At 52.8% G+C, this 9,391-nt stretch overlaps 1 long non-coding RNA gene across 1 annotated transcript; it reads right to left on the bottom strand.

The window, feature by feature from the left end:
- Positions 1-3,680: 3,680 nt before the first annotated feature.
- On the bottom strand, positions 3,681-9,110 carry LOC116756630. The gene is made up of 4 exons (XR_004350718.1): positions 8,803-9,110; positions 7,962-8,043; positions 5,234-6,963; positions 3,681-3,814 (listed from the first exon to the last, which is right to left on the bottom strand). It is a non-coding gene; the product is annotated as an uncharacterized LOC116756630 (long non-coding RNA).
- Between the last annotated feature and the right edge of the window lie 281 nt (positions 9,111-9,391).

The raw sequence follows: 9,391 nt of genomic DNA, 5'->3' as shown, positions 1-9,391 counted from the left end.
TAGAGTATGGATGAATTGCTCTCCGGCTATATCAAATCCAGGAATCACTGGCAGTCCATCTGCGGGTAGAGGGCTATTACTCTAGGTCCATTTGATACCACCTCTTCAGCCCATATGACTACTCTGGGGGGCAAAGATATGCCCAACTTCTTGCACTTTTCTGAGTATGCCCACGGTAACTATTCCTAAGAATGTTCACCATCAACTGAACACGGACGGTGCTGGGTACAGGTACAGGACAGAATGCCATTCAGGTCGAACATACTGTTGTCTAGGGCAGTGGTTTTCAAACTGTGTTCTGAAGAATTCTAGTTGCTGTAAAGAAGTCTCCTTAGATGTCACCATGGTGGTAAAGTAAGATGCTTGTGGCAGGTTGCAGGCCCCTACTTCTGCTTCCTCCAGAGCAGCTTCACTTTTACTCTGGGCTTCCATAAAGTTTTCACTCGAAGGGCTTCATGGCCACAAAGCCTTTGGAAAACCCACGATCTAATTGGTTCAACAACAAAAATAAGTTGTTCACAAAGTGCTGGATGTATCAAGAGGCCTTTTCTGGAATCTGATTGGAGCTTCGTGAGATGCTGTTAGGTAAACGGATTCCTTGGTAGAATTTCTTCCATTTGTGGGAAAAGTTCTGGTTCCTGAGTAATCCCAAAGAAGATGCTGGGAGTTCACTGTGCCCTTGTTTTAATCCCAGTGGGTCAGAACATCTGCTTACTCATCCAGCAGGCTACCAAAGATCTGACACGGAAGAAGAATGGGGTGCAGGTTACATATTTCCTGAATGTCAATCTTTTAAGATAGTGGGGCATGGTCCGATGTGATTCTCAAAAAGACGTTGCCATTCTTCAGACAGTGCTGACAACTAAAAATCCCCTGGTCCAAATGTATTATGTGTCTCTGAAGGCTTTAACTGAAGAAACGAAATGCACACTCATGGAAGAAACTGAGCCTTTGTTGTGATAAAACAGCTTCAGCTATTTGGTTTGAGGAGCTGACTTCCCTACAAAGGGCTGTGCTGAATCTGGGCAGAACAGGACCGGAGTGGAGGTGAAGGCCACATCATGATTCGCCGGATGCCTCCTGGGTCACAGTGGTCCACTGGAATGACGCCTTCTTCAGCAGTAAGGTGGTAGAATCACCGTGGGCAAAAGTCCAGGTGCCAGATCTGTAGGCGGAGTTCACTTTGGGTGGAGCATCGCCAGAGTCTGCACTGAGCGTCTGGCGAAAACTCAGGTCTCCGAATTCCCAGTAATAGCGCTGGTGGCAGTGCTTGCGGTCATTGTCTCTTTTCTCAGAGCAAGGACAACAGTCCCCAAATTCAAATATAAAAAAAATCCAGCTCCCAAGTTCCTGTCACACTTTGATAATCTCTTCCAGGTCCCTGATCCAGTTCTTGAAAATCTAGAAATCTGGAGTCCACGCCGTGACTACACTGAAGGACATCTGTTCCAGCGAGAGCAGAACGCTGTAGTGAAACCCTTTCAACCTCCTATCCTGGACAGCTCATGTTTTGTCACAGAACTTCAAGCTTTGAGTTCCAGTTGCTTTTTTCCTCCTTTCTCCTGAGGAAAGCATCTTATCACCACAGTCTTAAGATTCTTCTGAGGTACATCCAGACTTAATAACAAAAGAGCTAAAAGACCAACACATCTTTCTCCAAAACAGTCACTTCTCTGGAACCGAGAACCTTTGTCTCTGCCCTCTAGGTAAAGAGAACAGTTCTGCTATGGTATGAAATAGCAGAACCGGCTAATACCTAAACAGACAAAACACTTACGTGGGTTTGTGCTAGCTCGCTCAGAACTGTACCACTGGTAAGCACCACTCCACAAACTGAACAAAATGTCTGAAATCCAAGTGTTCAAACATTTCTCTAGTGTTTGCTGGATGATGGCCTGGAATTTGATAAAAGCAGCTGACAATTAACAAAGAAGCACAGACTGGCCTTACGGCCATCTGGGTAAACACACTTGCAAGCAAAGCGAATACACAAAGCAGGCCGGGAAAACATTAAGGTTTGAAACGCTTGCGACCTACTGACCTTGAGGTCCAGCAGAAGTTCTGACAAAAGTTGTCAGAGAATGTTAACCTTCAATTAATAAAGACGAACCCCCAAACACCTTCAGGAATTCCATGCCTGGTTCAGTTTGTCCAGTCAGCCAGCTTGCTAAAAACCCACCTGCACCATTAATTAGCTGGACTTGGCAGCGCCATTTAAAACTAAGCCTGCTCACTACCAACCACACAAACTAAGAATATAAGATAGGAGCAACGATGGCAGCCGTGGTCGTGGAAAATGGTCAGTGAGACAGTCAGGAAGGTAGTCAGGCACCAGAAAATAAGCTGTCGGCCCAAAGATTAAACAGGCTTCGTGATCCTAGAGAACACATCCACTCCTTCTTTCAGCTCCTTTATATTGGGGGCCACCGTACCATATGCGTCAACCACCCCTCAGGCGGCCCATGGTGAAAAGACTCAGAATAGAAGCCAAACAGTGGAGTGTCGTTACCTTGAATATCCACTATGCAGAGAACAGCTCACATATCCCAGGGATTCAACAGAGATTTCAAATTGGTTGTGACGGGTCCCAAATGACATCTAGGCCTCAGTTTCCTCCTCGTGGCAAAGGAATTGTGACTCTTAACTCTTCTGGGTCACAGCCCCCTCTGAAAACTTGCTGGCAATGGATCCTCATTCCCCTAAAATGCCCATTCCCACTAATTTTTGCACACAATTTCAGGGAGTTTGGGAATATACACCTCTAATCCAAGGTTCCCAGGTTCAAAATCCAAGGATCAGGCAATTGCTAAGTTTTCTTACAACTCAAAAAAAAAAAGAAAAAAAAAGAAAAGCCAACCATTACGAACAATAATCATCCCTTACATTCACTGACGCTTTATAGTTTCCAGATGTTATTTTTCACAAAGACGCAAAGGCTAGGCAGATGGAGTTGGAACACTTGGATGTCCACACGTGGAGGAGGAGGAGGGAGCCTTACTTCACACAAAACACAAAAATTAACTCAAACCCAGACCTACAGGTAAGAGCTAAAACCATAAACGCAGAAGAAGACACAGATGACAGTCTTATGACCTGGCAAAATTATAGGCAAAAACGCAACGGCTGGGTGCTGGGGGTGGGAGGACAGACCTGCTCCAAGGGCACACGGGGTGACGTTCTGGGGCTGCTGGGACTGTTCTGCACCTTGACTGTGGTAGTCGTCACACAGCTCTATGCTCGTCAGAACTTCCAGATCTGTATGCTGAAGTGGGGCTTTTACTGGAATGAATAAGATGGGGGCGGGGGAGGTATCTCTATTTGCAAAACCAGGAATCTTCTCCAGGAAAAAGGGCTAGTCCCAAAACAGTAAGTGTAGACTGAGCCAGTTTATGTGTAAAAAGGTAAATATCTTCGGTGAGTCTGCTGTTTAACCTAAGGGTACACAACGTGCTGCTAGCCCATCCCTGCTCCGGGGAGCAGAACAGCGACCAGCCTTCATTTTTTTCTCCTGTTGTTCTCATTTTCTTTTCACGCATCTCACGACTGTGCCTTACGACGATACTATTATACTCACTAAGACCAAGAAAGCTACTTCTCGTCAAACAAACAATCTTCCCCAGGAGCGCCTGTGCTGCTGTCCGGTGGCCTGAACACCAGGGCCATCCCCTCACCTGAAGAGCCTCTCCTTCAGGTACGTGGTGCCGTAGCCCTCTCAGGCGCTGAGGTAAAGTGTGCCCGTGAAGCTGGAGCCATCCGGCCACACGTAGGTGCCCAGGCCGTGGCGGTGGTCCCGGCAGAACTGCCCGTGGTAGGACTGTGAACAGAGAGCTCCATAGCGGCTCTGTTGGAGGAGCCGCCCCGCACCTCCCCAGAACCTTCCAGAATGCCCTCCCAGCTGAGCCTCCAGGCCTGGGCCACAGTGAACAGGGGCTGCACTGGGCTCACAGGGGGCCAGGCCACCAGGCCCCCCTCAAGTGCCAGGGGTCACCCGAATCACGCAGAGTGGGTGCCAGGCGCTCGGCCCCCCGATGGCCACGCTCCCTCCTGCCCGGCTCAGGCGGGGGAGTCTGGGGAGGTGTCGGCACTGCCTGGGTTTGGGCGGGAGCTGTCTCCACTCGGGAGCCCCACGCCGGGCTCCGCTCTCACCCCGTCGCCCCCGCTCAGGTCCACACTAGCAGGCTGGCCCAGAGAGTGGGGGGCCGCTAGCCCCGGGGTCGCTGGCATGGCCCTAACTTAAGACTGCTCGCTCCTGAGGCCATGGACGTGGGCCGCCTGTGCTCTGGTCCCGAGCCCCGGGCGGGGGGGAGGGGGGAGTGTGGTGCAGGTGCCCCTCTACTTGGGCCCCAGGAGGAAAACAGAGCGCCATGTCCATTCCGAGCACTTTTTAGTCACTAGACTCGACTCTCATGCGAGTCAGACAGCCGCCTTCCCCACCAGAAGCAGGCGGGCTGGGCTCTCAGGCGGCCGGCGGCCGTGCTCACAGGCCACCCTGTGCCTGAGGGACGGTGACTGCGGCCTGCTTAGCGCCCCTTCTCTTCCTCTGGTGATGGAGACGAGTCCCCACAGGTTGACGGAGGACTGACCCCAGCCTCTGGCACACGTGACCAGGCCTGGCCAAGTGAAGGGCTCCCAACCCCCGCCTCCTGCCTTGATTTGGGTTTGGTCACGGGACGCATCCCCGAGTCTCACCGGTGTCCACTAGGGCCCTTTCTCTCTTGCAGGAAGGTGTGGCACCGACACCACCCCCTTCTGCCTCACGGCAGGAGGTCAAACTTGGCTGCCCACGTGGAGATGGGAGAGAGAGGGCCTGATAGAGTCGCTGGAACCCCTGGATCCAGCCAAGCCTGAGGCTGCGTGACCCCTGAAGGTGGACTTTGCAGTTACAGCAGCCTACAAGGGTCCTTTCCAGTCCCATGTGGGGGGACCTGGTCCTGCCAGTTACTACTCCTGGCCAGTGCAGGGACACAGTGAGCAGTGAGGCGCCGGGCGGGGGACAGCCCATCTGCTGCCCACCTTCATTCCATCTGTATGATTTGGGGGGACCTATCAGAGTCTATCCAACTGAAAAGAAGTCCCACGTTGCAGACCATTTGTGCAGAACTGTGAGGAGAATCCACCCCCCAGGGGGCTCCTCAGGTTCGCCTGCAGGAGAAAGGGTTTCTGTCCACTCCCAGGAGGGCGCAGCTTTGGAGGAACCTCTCCATCCTTCCTCCACGCAGTGCCGGAGCCTCACCTGACCAGCCGGACTGATGCGCTTACGCCCGTTCCTCAAAGACAGCTGACACGTTTAAAGCCGCTGCTCTCAGCCTGCACGCCCTCTCGTCCTCCTGGCCTCTCTGGTTCCAGAGCCGCCATGGCTGCAGGAGCATCTGCTCGGTGGACCCAGACGTCCCCCCAGGCAGTGACAAAGCCGATGCTCCGCCTGCTGTGGTCCCCCTGCACGGCGAGGACCTGGGGCCAGGAGGACCGGTCAGTGGGCCCCAACCTACCACAGCTGGGAACGTAGGCTGTCTGACCACTGGACACCACAGTGTTGGGTAAAAGAGGAAGTAGCCAAGGACTAAAGAAACAGATGCTGAACAAAAATCAGCGCTTGGTCATCGGGGTCACGATGCCATGCATTCTTTGGCAGAAGCACAGCACGGGCTCAGGTCGCGGCCTCTGTCCTCACATGAGGTCCGGAGGCTCCTCCGAGCTGGGGGCGCCCTCCAGGTGGGACTGGGCTGGGGGCCCAAAAGCTCCGCCTCTGCCTGCCGCTGCTCCTGCTGTCCCCTCCCTGCCCCCACTGCTCCCCAGGCTCCATCCCAAGACCCCCGCTCGCCTCCCTGCCCTGCTCTCCCCTGGACTCGGGAGACTTAAGTGCAGGAGGTGAGGGGCTGGGCGAGGTCCCCCAGCCTTGGGCGCCAAAACCAGGTGAACCGGGGCCCCACAGGCAGAACCAAGCCTGGAAGAGAGAGGGGCAGAGCCGGAACCCTACACAGCCCCTAGGAGGTTGTGCCAGCCAGCGCCTGCTTCCCAGAAGAGCTTCAGTGCCAGGTGTCCTGCCCTCTGATGCTTTTCCAACCCCCCCAAATGCACACACCCCTACAGTGCCTCCAGATGGTTTTTATTATCTGCAAGCAAAAGATGCACTTAAGTCTCCACTGAATCACACAACCCTGCAAGCAGGGCAGAATCCTCCACCAGCGCACCTGCAGCTGACAGGGATGCAACACATTGTTGGGAAGCCTTCGGAAGCCAGCTTCCCCCTGGCGGAGGCGCACTAAGCCCCCAGGCCACAGCATACCCCCAGGTTCGCCACACGCACGGCTGCTCCACCCTCGCGGGGACGCCAGGTGGCGCCAACAGCTCCTGCCACGGGCCCCTCAGAGTCCCCGCTGAGGTCCTGACACGGCCTGCGGCAGGGGCGCAAAAGTGCACTTTCACTTTTAGGAAGATCCACTTTTTCTGTTTGAGCTTAAATACAAGGCAATTTCATCAATACAAACATACAACTCACGACAGTAATTCGCAATTTTAAAATATTTGCCTAGAATAAGAAGTTATCTTCTGAAGTCACAGTTTCCCGAGCTGCAGCATGTAGACACCCAGGCTAACCTCGGACGGGATCTCAGAAGTCTCTCTGGGTGTTTCTCAAATAGGAAGGACATTTGCCTAGCATCCTTCCCATCGGTGGATCTACGAGCTCACATCACGTGCCTCTCCGAAGGAGAGGGACAGGCCGTGGCTGGCTGAACCGGGGCCGGAGAGGGGAGAGCACCAGGAACGACTTGCCTCGCCCGTGGGCCGAGAGAATGCTCCGCATCCCAGCTTCATGTCCTGCCGAACTCTCCTCGGTAGACGCAGCCGTCCTGCCACTCCTGCACACCCTGGGTGAGCTCGATGCAGGCCTCCTTCAGGTCCTGCTCCCTAAGGGGACCCTCGGGCTCCTCCTCTTCCCCCTCTGGGGCCTCCGGGATGAATCTAGGAAGATGAAGAGCAGGGGGAGGGGAGACCGACGCTGGCTGAAGGTCTTAGGGCCACTGGGTACCGAGATCCACACACCATCTTATCTCAACCAGCAACCCCCGAAGCTGATTGCGTAGCTATCCCACCAGGGCGCCCGGTGCCCCGCGGAGACGCTCACACCGGCATGCTGAGCCTGGGCCGGCGGTCTCCACCTCGGACACCCATCTCGCGGTCAAGCAGAGGACGGCAGGTCAGCCTCTGGATCAGGGGCTCCCCGGGGGAGATAGTGCTAAAAGCTCCCAATGCCCCCCAGGAAGAGCGCAGAGGCCCCGTGTGAGACCTGAGGACACTGAGGCACAAGGGAGTAAATTAACTTGTCCATGGTCACGTGCTAGCACGCGGTAGGGCCAATACTTGATCAAGCCCTGCCTGACTCCAAAGCCGGTCGTTTCCGTTCAGTTAGTGTTTGTGGAAGGCACAGAGCAGGAGCTCACGGCCTGGTTGGGGAAAAAGACGAGGGAGGTGCCGAGGGTCACTGGGAGAGAAGGGTTTAGCTGTCTGGACCGAGGGGTCACTGGGGAAACCTTTATGGGAGAAGATTCCTAAGTGGGGTTTCAGAGGATGAGTAGGAGCTCTCTCAACAGAAGAGAGCGCATTTCAGGGAACTGGACTAGTACGTGCAAAAACACAAGGGTGGGAAAGAGCAGGAGGCCCTTCTGCCACCGAAGCAGTTGTGGCTTCCTGGAGAGAGAGAAGGGGCTCTCTGGAGGCACAGGGGTTGGGGTTCTCGACACAGACTGCCCCTTGGAACAGGGGAAAGGGATAAGAACACCTGACGACCAGGCCCTCCCCCACGAGCTGGAGTGGTGGGAAGGCGGCAGCTGTGCCAGGATCCCAGGGTTCCAGGGGCACTTCCTCCACCCTGCGATCTGTCTCCCAATTCACCTCTTTCTTCTCCCTTGCTCCCCTCTCAGCCCCCCAGTACCACCTTGGTTCCTAGGTCCCCTCTCTACCTCTTATCCTTTCCCCTCAGGTCCCGTCTTTGCTTTGCTCCAACTGCAGCTTGCGAAGCTAAGCAGAGACAAACCGTGCTGTCTGTAAAATTTGTTTGTGAAGAGAAAGAAAAGCAGTCAACTAAAACTTCCTGTTAAACCATCCCACCTGCTGAGTTGAGCAGTGCCCACCCCGCCCCCCCCAAAAAAAGATAAGTTGAAGTCCTAACCCCTGGGAATGACCTTATACAGAAAGTATCTTTACAGATGCAATCAAGTGAAGAGGTCAGACTGGATTCGGGTGTGCCCCAAACCAAATAACTAGTGTCCTTACAAGGAGAGGGAGATTTGGAGACACACACACAGAGGGCAGAATACACTTCCATTGTTTTCAGCCTAAGGGTTTGTGGTAATGCTTTGCTACGTTGACTATAGGAAACTCACATATCACCCAGAATAAAAGACTGACTTAACAGCAGCTAAAACTATTTGTTTCAGCAAATCTGACAACTTCCTGAGACTGGCAAAACAATTCTAAATACTGACATGTGGCCCAAAAAAGGTGTTCTGGAAAATTCTATAAACTGGAAAAAAATGCAATATGACATGCTGAAATTCCGCTTATGTTCATAAGAATATATGCACTGGTATTTTTAAAAACAAGGCATACAAAGATTAAAAAGCCCTATTTCCACAAATTGATACAAGTCCTATGATGATGCTGGAGGATATATTCCAAGAGAACGTTTTCATAGGAAAGATATATTAATATTCATCGACAATATTCAAGAATATTAGTTTTTAAAGTTTTTGGTGAATCAACTTGGTAAAAATCAGCAAATCAGTAGTTCAGCAAACTGACCTTTAGGACGACTGGCTTTCAGCAAGTTAGCTGTTCAAATGACCGGTGATGGTGTTAGCAAATCTGAACCTGCGATTATAGTTATGAAATTTAGTGAAATATGGCTGCTGACTTGTGCATGGGGAAGAAGAGTGGCATTTCTATTAAAATTCAGTTGAAGGCTTTGAAAAGTCAACATAAGCCACTTAAAAATTGTAATCAGGGCTTTCCTGGTGGCGCAATGGTTGAGAGTCCACCTGCCGATGCAGGGGACGCGGGTTCGTGCCCTGGTCCGGGAGGATCCCGCGTGCTGCGGAGCGGCTGGGCCCGTGAGCCATGGCCGCTGGGCCTGCGCGTCCGGAGCCTGTGCTCTGCAATGGGAGAGGCCGCAGCAGTGAGAGGCCCACGTACCGCAAAAAAAAAAAAAAAAAAACTGCAATCACATTAGATACACGTGAGACACAGTAAAAGATCTGTGAGTAAAAAAATATTTTAAAAAATTCCAAAAGGACTCTACTGGCTGATTGCTTCTCAAGCGCCTTTAAGTTCACATGAAGGAAAGCAAGGGAAACTGGAAGTCATGGCCCGGCACCAAGGGCCACTATGAGTA

Source organism: Phocoena sinus, chromosome 7 (assembly GCF_008692025.1).
Source record: "Phocoena sinus isolate mPhoSin1 chromosome 7, mPhoSin1.pri, whole genome shotgun sequence".
Classification (NCBI taxonomy): Eukaryota; Metazoa; Chordata; class Mammalia; order Artiodactyla; family Phocoenidae; genus Phocoena; species Phocoena sinus.
This window is presented reverse-complemented; position numbering and strand designations above follow the sequence as displayed.